This window comes from Colobus angolensis, unplaced genomic scaffold (assembly GCF_000951035.1).
Source record: "Colobus angolensis palliatus isolate OR3802 unplaced genomic scaffold, Cang.pa_1.0 Scaffold310, whole genome shotgun sequence".
Taxonomy (NCBI): Eukaryota; Metazoa; Chordata; class Mammalia; order Primates; family Cercopithecidae; genus Colobus; species Colobus angolensis.
The window spans coordinates 4,168,200-4,179,572 of NW_012116378.1; the positions used below are offsets into that span (position 1 = coordinate 4,168,200).

At 36.7% G+C, this 11,373-nt stretch overlaps 1 pseudogene; it reads left to right on the forward strand.

The window, feature by feature from the left end:
* The first annotated feature begins 2,507 nt into the window (after nucleotides 1-2,507).
* Nucleotides 2,508-4,539, forward strand: LOC105518078 (annotated as a pseudogene).
* Nucleotides 4,540-11,373: the final 6,834 nt, after the last annotated feature.

Below are 11,373 nucleotides of genomic sequence, written 5' to 3' on the forward strand. Positions count from 1 at the left end.
TGGTCATATCTGAAAACATGCCATTCCAGACAAAACCTTGGTAAAGTAACCGGTGTCTCCAACAGTATCCTGTTAACAAAAGAAAACAGATTTTTTTTTTTTTTTTTTTGAGACAGAGTCTCACTGTGTCGCCCAGGCTGAAGTGCAGTGTCATGATCTTGGCTTACTGCAACCTCTGCCTCCCAGGTTCAAGCAATTTTCCTGCCTCATTCTCTTGAGTAGCTGGGATTACAGGCACATGCCATCATACCCGGCTAATTTTTGTATTTTTAGTAGAGATGGGATTTCACCATGTTGGTCAGGCTGTTCTCGAACTCCTGACCTCATGATCCTCCCACCTCGGCTTCCCGAAGTGCTGGGATTACAGGCGTGAGCCACTGTGCCTGGCCAGGAAAACAGATTCTTATTGAACATATGCAAACAACTATATTGTTGTAAAATTAGAAAACTTGCAAATAGTTTCCCAATTCTGGAGAAATCAGGTACAAAGAAATATGCTTTAACTTTTGCTCATGAGAATAATATATATACTTTCTCAATTTATGGTCAGCTATAAATAGCTCAACAGGAAAAGTTTTCTTAACTCTGGAAAGAAATACAAAAAGAATAGGCAATGTTTCAACCCAAAAAGTTGTTAAAAAAATTTTCTGTTATTTACCAGTTTAGTCCCATGCAGTTAGCTCCTGTACTACATGATATTGGGCCAGGCCTCATGAACACATCAGCTCTCCATTGAGAGTCCTGGAAGTTTTCTCTCTAGTCCAGACACACAAACCCTTTAACAGTATCAGAAACCTGCATTCAAGAGCATCAGAGTGCTTTTCATGAACTTTCCTATATAAGCTTTCGGACTGTAGCAGAGTAAAACAACAATTGTGTGTGCATGACAAAAATATTAGAACAGCTGTTGTTAGAGACACAATTACAAGGAAATTTTGTTATTGCTGTGGAATACAGCAATTACAATAATAATCATAATTATTACTGATAACATTAAGACATCAGAATTATAGAAATCTCATACAATCTGGAGCACATTAATAACACATTTATATAAACTATAACTCAAAGAAAGTTAAATATCATTTCATATTTGATAAAGCCTCCTGTATAACTTTAATACACCACACAAGCCAAATATGTCTCTCTTGAATTTTAGGGACCCTAACATCCAAAGCTAAAGGCCGAATTTAGAATATGATTTTGCAAAGTTTGTCAATATCAAAGATTTAAAACACTTGATGTCGCAAAATAGGATCATAGGTCACTGTAAAGTAACTCATTTAGCCATTTAGCCAAAGTGATAATTCAAAGACTTTCAAGAGCAAAAACCTTTACTCTTTAATAGAGAAGAGACTCCAATTTCCAAACCATAAGACATAATAAAAACAGCTTGATGCCAGTTGAATCTGTCTCTCTCTCTGCCCTCTTTCTCTGCAGTTTACTCAAAAGGTAAAAAGAAATATTTCACTATCTTTAATACTACATGAAAATCTTTTTCAAAAGAGAAAATTAAATTTTACCTCTGCATTAGTGTATTATTAATACTGAAGTTAATTTTAATAAAATCTTGTAACAAATATATCTAATCTCAATCAGTGTGATCATAAGGTAAGATTTCCATAAGCCTTTTATAAGTTTTTATTTTTTTTAATTGAAGAAGAGATCAATTTTACAGGAAAACCTTGTTATTCTGACACAGGGGCACAGACTCTGGCGCTGTGTGAGTGTGATTTTTGACATTAATGTTCAGTTTATAGAAAAACTAAATAATCCCTTTTAAATTGTAGCCAACTTGATGACACACAGAACTCCTTTCACAAGATCAATTTTTTCATAAACCTTCTACAGCTTGCTTAAAGCTTCAGTTTTATTCTATCACTTTACTTTAGGACAACATTTACTTTCTTTTCCAACTTTCCAACTTTCTGCATCTGTTTAGTTTTAGCCATTCTGTCTTATTAGTTTAATTTACAATTCTTAAACTCTCTAAACTAGGCAAAATTGCTTTCTCTTTAAGAGAAACCACATTCCTATGCCTTTTTATAACACTTTTACAAAAAATCCCAAAATACATTGTACTTTTTGTGTGCACAATGCATATAGAATGTTCCCTATATCTAGTAGTTTTAATTACATGTTTTAATGACAATGCTAACTCCTAATGGCCTTAGTTTTAGTGAAAAACTTAAGAGGTAACCAATTTTACTTATGTATTAGATGCAGAGACCAAGGCAAACAATGCTTGAAGCTAGGTCTTGTCATGGCCCTCAAAGGCTGAAATCTAAAGACATAAGTTTATAGACAAGTTACGCAAGTAGAAACATAGACAGAAGCATATCTTACAGATTGTAAGATTTTTATTTGCTAGTCTTCAAATAGTTTGTCTCCCACACTTTAGACTGTCAATCTCTTGATTACCCGCTGCATTGCCCTAAATAATTGTTAAGTAGGCAACTTAAAAATAGCACCAATAGATAATGGTAGTCACGTGTATTGCCCAGAGGATGGCAGACACTGGCTTGTGTGATTCCCACAGACCTGTATCCCCTTGTGCTCGACTTCCTGTGTGATAACCAACTCTTGGAGGTGGCCAATATATTCACCAAACCTGCAGGAGCTACACAGAGGGATGCCAATGCCTCTTCCCTCTTGGATGTCTATAGCTTCTGTCTCAAGTCTGCTAAGGCCCCAAAGCAAAAGTTCCAGGCAAATAAATGTACCAATGACTAAGAAAGGTGAGAAGAAGACTTCATCCAGTGACAATAGTGAGGACAGCAGCAAGGAGGAGGAGGAAGTTTAAGGGCCTCCAGGTAAGAAGGCTGCGAGCAAGTTTGTCTCAGCCTCCGGGGAAGGCTATTGCCAAAGCATCAGAGAGCAGCAGCAGTGAAGCATCCAGTGATGATGAGGACGACGACAAAAAGAAAAGGTCTGTCCAGAAGGGAGTTAAGCCCCAAGCCAAGACAGCCAAAGCTCCTCTTAAGAAGGCTAAGAGCTCTGATTCTGATTCTGACCCAAGCTCTGAGGGTGAGGCACCAAAAAACCAGAAACCAAAGACAACATCTGTAGCAGCTAAAGCTCGGGCTAAAGTCCCAGCCACATCAGGTACTTCAGCTCAAGCAGCACCTAAAGTAGTCAATGGCAAAGCAGCCAGCTGCAACAGCAGCAGCAACAGCAGCAGTGATGACTCAAAGGAAGAGAGGGCAGCAGCCATCCCCAAGAAGACTGTATATTAAAAGCAAGCTGTGGTCAAGGTCCCAGTGAAAGCAGCTGCCACCCCTACCCAAAAATTCCAGCAGCGAGGACTCCTTCGGTGACGAGGAAAAATAGTAGAAAATAGTAGGAAAAAAAAAAAACAAAAAAACCCAGGTCCCTAAAGTTCAGTGCCCACTCCTGCTTCCCCTTGGGAACCCAGACTCCCAAGAAAGCTGTGGAGAAGAAACAGCCTTCCGAAAGCAGTGAAGACAGCAGCGACAAGTCTGATTCAAGTTCGGAGGAAGAGGATGAACTCTTGCTAAGTCAGTCGTCTCTAAAGCAAATACTAAACAACCTACAGCAAAGAAAGCAGCAGAGAGCCCTTCAGAGCTGGTACTCCAGCAGCTTCGAGGATGATGAAGCTCCTTCCAAGCTAGCCAGTACCAACAAGAATTCCTCAAATAAGCCAGCTGCCACTACCAAGTTGCCTGCAGCGGAGCCAGCGGCAACTCTCAAGCAACCTGAAAGCAGTGGCCAGAAGCCTCTGACGAGAAAGGCTGACAGCAGCTCCAGTGAGAAAGAGAGCAGTTCCAGTGAGGAGGAGAAGACAAAGATGACTGTGGCCCCCCTTAAGCCCAAGGTAACCGACAAAGCAGCTCCATATCTGCCTGCCAAGCAGGCTCCTGAGGGTGGTAAGGATAGCAGCTCTCATTCAGACAGCTCCAGCAGTGAGGAGGAGGAGGAAGAGAAGCTATCTAAATCCCCAGTTAAGAAGTTGCAGAAGGCAGCAGGAGGGACAGCCCCTTCTAAGCCAGCCTCCACAAAGAAAGGAAAGGTTGAGAGCAGCAGCAGTTCTTCCTCTGATGACTCCAGTGAGGAAGAGGAAGAGAAGCCCAAGGGCAAGTACTCTGCAAGACCAAAAGTCCCCAAGGCCAATGGCACCTCTGCACTGACTGCCCAGAATGGAAAAGCAGCTAAGAACAGCGAAGAGGAGGAAGAGGAGGAAGAAGAAAAAAAGGCAGCAGTGGTAGTTTTCAAAGCTGGGTTCAGGAAAGAAGTGGAAGCAGATGAGGCTGCCAAAAAGGTAGAGACTCCTCCAGGCAAGAAAATAAAGCTTCAGACCCCTAACACATTTCCAAAAATGAAGAAAGAAGAAAAAAGGGCGTGACCCACATTCCTAAGGGTCAGGGAGGAGGAAATTGAGGTGGCAGAGAACTCCGCTGATGCCAACAGAGGTGCAGCCAGAGACTGGGGGAACGAGCCAATCAGGTTTTGAGGTTCACCAAAGGCAAATCCTTCTGGCATGAGAAAACCAAAAAGAAGCAGGGCATCTACTGGGTTTAATTTTGACAGTGAGTGACTTGGGACATCTTCACCCCTGCTTCAGTGGAGATCTGAGACCACTCACTTTCTCCAGGGGACCAGGGAGCCCTCAGCTCCATAGGCAAGGGTCTTGATGAGGACAGAAGTTCAGAGTAGGTCCTAAGACTTTGAAATGTAACCTACTCTGTGGTCCTTTTCTGTATTCCTAGTTTTATACAGACTTGTTTTTGAGTGTTGAGTGTCAGGGACAAAATGAGGGGAATGTTATTTTTAAAGAAAATTTATTTTCATTGTCTCCTTCTTCCTGTTCTGTGGAAGTCTTCATACTGAGACATTTGAATATTTTATATCAAATCATTTCCTTTTGATTTTTGCTGTGATTTTCAAAGGTGGAGTCCCACAGATAAAATCTTAGCTATTGCCCAAGACATAGTTAAGGGTCACATGTATGACCTTTTATAATTGGAAGAAAATTGTGCCTTTGTGAGTGCACAAGTCCACGTTTCATCTCTCCTTCCCTCAAAACCCTGATGGGGGGCATTAAAGAAGGTTAATGTATATGCAATGTATGTTCTATATGCACTGTGTATTTTATCCTCCTTCATTGGGTCTGAGACTGAAGTTTTTAGTGAGCATGGACCTAACCTACTTTTTGGGATAAAATTCACTGTTTTATTCCAGGCAAAATTCTGGTGTGGTGTGAATGCCATGGGTCAGTTTGAATATATTTTCTTCTGTAATTTTATCATTATTACATAATGTTTGCAATACGTGCTTTGTTTTTTAATGTGAAAGCAAGCTTTCCTACTGTTGAAACACAGATTTTGATGACCTGACCCTTACTAGTATTGAATACTAAGTTGAGGACTGCATCTTCTCATTTTCACATTATACAGAGCAAAATAATACAAAAATCAAGAAGGCTTTATTCCTGGGATGTAGGGCTTGTTCTACATATGCAAATCAATAAACGTGATTCACTCCATAAACAGAATTAAAAACAAAAAAAATTATCTTATTAGATACAGCAAAGGCTTTCAATTAAGTCCAGTAACCTTTCATGATAAAAATGTTCAACGAACTAGGCATAGAAGTAACGTACCTCAAAATAGTAACAGCCATATATGACAAACCCAAAATCCACATTATACTGAATGGGCAAAAGCTGGAAGCATTTTATTGAGGACGAGAACAAGGCAAGGATACAAACTCTCACCATTCCTATTCAACATAGTTGTGGAAGCCCTAGCCAGAGCAATCAGGCAAGAGAAAGAAATATTAGGTTGTTGCAAAAGTAATAGTGGATTTCACCATTACTTTTAATGGCAAAAACCGCGATTACTTTTGCACCAACCTAATAAAAGGCATTCAAATAGGAAGTGAGGAAGTCAAATTATCTCTCTTCACTGATAATATAATTCTATTTCTAGAGACCCTAAAGACACCACCCAAAGGTGCCTAGACTTGATAAATAACTTCAGTAGTTTCAGGATATAAAATCAATGTACAAAAATCAGTAACATTTCTATTCACAAATAACATTCACACTGAAAGTCAAATGTATAATACAATTCTATTTACGACAGCCAAAAAATATAGAATACCTAGAAATACATATGACCAAGAAGGTGAAAGATCTCTACAGGGGAAGCTTCAAAACACTGCTGAAGATACTCAAGGATGACACAAGCAAATAGAAAATCATTTTATGTTCATGGACTGGAACAATCAATATCATTGCAATTGCCCAAGGCAATCTACAGATTTGGTGCTATTCCTATCAAGATACCAATGTCATTTCTCATAGAGCTGGAAAAAAAACGATTCTTAAATGTATATGGAACAACAACAAAAACACCTGAATAGATAATTGCAAAGAAATAGACCAAAGCCAGAAACATCACAATACTCCACTTCAAACTATGCTACAAGACTACAGTAACAGAACAGCATGGTATTGGTACAAAAATAGACATGTAGGCCAATGGAACAAAATAGAGAACCAAGAAATAAAGGCACACACCTACAACTACAACTATCTGATCTTAGACAAAGTTGACAATAACAAGCAATGCAGAAAACATTCCCTATTCAATAAATGCTACTGAGATAGCTGGCTAGCCATATGTAGAATAATGAAACTGCACCCCTGCTTTACACAATATATAAAAATTATTTCAAAATGCATTGATTTAAAGGTAAGACCGCACACTATAAGAGTCCTAGAAGAAAACATAGAAAATATCATTCTGGACATAACCTTGGTGAAGAATTTATGACTAAATCTCCAAAAGCAATTGCAACAGAGACAAAAATTGACAAGTGGTACCTAATTAAAGAGCCTCTGCATAGCAAAAGAACTATCAATAGAGTAAATAGACAATCTACAGAAAGGGAAAAATATTCACAAACTATGCATCTGATGAACTATTCTAATATCTAGAATCTATAAGGAATGTAAACAATTCAACAAGATAAAAACAAATATCTCCATTAAAACATGGGCCAAAGGACACGAATAGACATTTTTCAAAAGAAGACATACATGCGGCCAACAAATACAGGAAAAAGTGTTCAACATCACTAATCACCAGAGAAATGCAAATCAAAATCACAACGAGAAACCATCTCACACCAGTCAGAATTGTGAACATTAAAAAGTCAAAAAATAACAGATGCTGGTGAGGCTGCAGAAAAAAGGGATTAATTATATGCTGTTGGTGAAAATGCAAATTCGTCCGTCCACTGTGTTAAGCAGATTAGATATTTATCTGAGAACTACAAACAGAGCTACCATTCAACCCAACAGTCCCATTACTGGGTACATGCCCAACAGAAAAAAAAAAATTATCCTATCAAAAGACACATGCGCTCATATGTTCATCGCAGCAATATTCACAATAGCAAAGACAACAAATCAGCCTAGATGTTCATAGGCTGTGGACTGGATAAAGCAAGTATGCTGCATACACACCATGGAATACTATGCAGCTATAAAAATGAACAAAATCATGTTATTTACAGCAACATGGATGCAGCTAGAGGCAATTATCTGAAGGAAATTTATGCAGGAATAGAAACTCAAACACTGCATGTTCTCACTTATAAGTAGGAGCTAAATAAAAATTGAGTACACATGTGGAGATAAAGATGAGAAAAATAGACACTGGGAAATACAGGAAGAGGGAGAGTGGGAGAGGGGAAGTGTTGAAAAACTACCTATTGGATACTATGCTCACTACCTGAGTGACAAGATTATTCATACACTGAAATTCAATGATATAAAATTTACCCATGTAACAAACCTGCACATGTGCTGCCAGAAACTAAAATGCAAGGTGAAAAATAAATAGATAAATAAATAAATAAATGCTTAATTTTTAAAACAAAGTTTGTTTCTTTATGTTTCAGAGACTCTTAGCTGAAGAGGATGGTGTGATATCATTCAAATCAATACTTCATCATACTCATAACATATCTGAGTAGTAAGTACACATTTGAATAGTCCCTCTTTCTCTAGATTGTCTTTATTCTACTTAGTTTAAGCTATCTCATTTCTATATTTTATTTATTTACTTTTTATTATTATTATTTTTTATTCAGAAGTCATAATTGTATAAATTTAAAAGGCACTATGTAATGCTCTGATATATGTACACCATGTGGAATGATTAAATCAAGCTAATTAACTTATTTACCACCTCACTTACTTATCATTTTTTCTACAGTAAGACATTTGAAATTCTTGGTAATTCTGAAATATACCTTATTATTGACTATAGTTGTCTTGTTGTGTAATAGATCTCAAAACTTATTCCTATTGTCTCTCTGAAACTTTGTACCCTTTAACCAGCAACTCACCATGTCTTCTTTCCCACCCTATTCCCAGTCTCTCATAACCATCATTCCACTCTCTACTTCGTAGTTCAGTTCTTTTAGATTCCAAATGTAAGTGAGATCATGTGGTATTTATTTTTTTGTGCTTGGCTTAATTCACTTAGCACAATCCCTTCTAGATTCATCCATTTTGTAGCAAATGACAGAATTTTCCCTTCTTTTGAGGTTGAATAGTATTCTGTTGTGTATATATCATATTTTCTTTATCCATTCATCTGTAGGTGAACCCATAGGTTGATTCCATTTATTGTCTATTGTGAATAATGCTACAATTAACCTGGGATTGCAGCTATCCTTTTGACACATTGATTTCAGTTTCTTTGAATCTATACCCAGAAGTGGAATTACTGGATCGTAGGATAGATTTATTTTTATTTTTTTGATGAATCTGCATATTGTTTTCTCACAAACGATAAAAGCTATTCTAATAGGTGTGAAGTGATACCTCATTGTGGTTTCAATTTAAATTTTTCTATGGATTAATGATGCTGAGCATTTTAAACATACAGTCATGCATTGCTTAATGATGAAAATATGTTCTGAGAAATGTGTCAGGTGATTTTGAGAACATCATATAGTGTACTTACACAAACCTAGATGGGATAGTCTACTAAAAACCTCAGCTATATGGTATAGCCTATTGTCCCTAGCCTACAAACTTATACAATATGGCACTGTACTAAACACTGTAGATAAATGTAACACAATGATAAATATTTGTGTATTTAAATATCCATTCTTCTGCATGTAGATATCCAGTTGTTCAAACACCTGTCACAAAAGAGGGATTTTTCCCACATCATGTGTTCTCAGCACCTTTGTAAAAAATCAATTGACCATTAATGCATGGGTTTATATCTGGGCTTTCTATTCTAATCCATTGGTCAATGGGTCTATTTTTATGGCAATATCATGTATCATGCTGTTTTAATTACAATTATTTTATAATTTTTTTTGAAATCAGGGAGTTTGGTGCCTCCAGCTTTCTTGTTTCTGTCCAAGATCGTTGGCTATTCAAGGTCTTCCATAATTCCATACAAATTTAAAGATGATTTAATCTACCTCTGTGAAAAAAATGACATTTGAATTATGATAGGGATTATGGTGAATCTGTAGATTGCTTTGGGTAGCATGGCCATTTTCACAGTATTATTTCTTCAAATCCACGAATGTAGGATATCTTTCTATTTGTTTGTGTTTTCTTCAATTTTTTTAATCTATGCCTTTTATTTTTCAGTATAAAGGTTTTCTATCTCCTTTAATACATTTATACCTAAGTTTTTGCCCTTGTCAATAAAATTATATCCTAATTTTCTTTTTAGATAGTTTATTATTAGTACCAAAAAATTATTGATTTGTGTATGTTGGTTTTGTGATCTGCGAGTTTACTGAATTCGTTTGTCACTCTAAAAGTTTTTGGCAGAGTTTTTAGGGTTTTCTAAACGTAAGATCATGTCATCAGCACATAAAGACAAATTCACTTCTTCCTTTTACGTTTGTATACTTTTTCTTTCTTCCTCTTGCCTAAGTACTCTGGCTACGATTCCCAAAACTATGTTGAACAAAAGGGGTGAGATAGAGTAATGTTAGCTATCGGCTTATTAGTATGGCCTTTATCATGTATTCCCTCTCTCTTAGTATATTGAGGGTTTTCCTTGTAAAAGGATGGTGAATTTTGTTAAATGCTTTTGCCACATCTGTTGAGATAATCATATGGTTTTTGTCCTTCATTCTGTTAATGTGATCTATCAGGTTTTTACATTTGCAGCATTCAGCATACGTTGAATTATTCCTGCATTCCAAAGATAAATCTCCCTTGATCATTGTGAATACTTTTTCTCGCTATGCTGTTGAAATTGGTTTGCTGACGCTTTGTTGAGGTTTTTTGCATTTCTGTTCATCAAAGATATTTGCCTGTAATTTTCTTTTGCAGTGTCCTAGTATATATTTTTAATTAAGCTTCTATTTGATGAACATGTAAAATTATTAGAAAAAGTAACCATGCTTCTATGATTTTTTCACTTTTTTCTTCAGTATTATACTCTTTTTTAAAATTTCAAATTCAGGCTTCTCATAAATAATATTGTTTTAGGCTACCTGAGAAACTCCTACACTTTCAATATGTCCTTAGTTCAATTTTGTGGTACACCTTAAATAAATGTTAGAAGCCATATGGTGAAGATGGTTGTCTCTCAATTTTGTTACAGCATGTAGCACACAGCCATGCAAATGTTTACTTTCTAAATTTCAGGTACTATTCAAGGGATCTGGCTGCATATGGAAAAGTCCACCATCCTCTATCTGAAACTTTTAGGGTCATATGTTGTGAAATTATCATTTTTCTTCTGATTTTAGAAAGGTGATTATTGCATAGACCATATATCATGTAGCCCATCAGTGAGAGTCCAGAATAGCACCTTATAATCAAGCAAATTCGTATGTCTGTAGCTAAATGAATGTTCACACTGGATAAGATAAAGACTATATATGGATTTATGTCAGTTTTTCAAATGAATCAAATGAGTTACAAATGTTGTCAAGTGGAAAAGAAAGATTTTCAGATAGAAGACTCATTTATTCCATAAACTTTTATGACACTGTTGACTATAGAGATGAAAAAACACAATTTTATGGGCAAGGAGATCACAAACGAGTCTACTATAATAATTCAATCCCAGCACTTCGGGAGGTCGAGGCGGGCAGATCACGAGGTCAGGAGACTGAGACCATCCTGGCTAACACACTGAAACCCTGCCTCTACTAAAAATACAAAAAAAAAAAAAAAAAAACCCAAAAAAAAGAGGGGCTAGCTATAACATGCTATGTATAATATGCTATGAAAAAAAAAAAAAATACACCGAATCTAGTTTAAGGGATTAGGAATAATTTTCGGAACAGGGCAACTCTCAAATATACTCTCGACAAGTATGAACATAAACTGAAGAAGGGAAGAGAGAG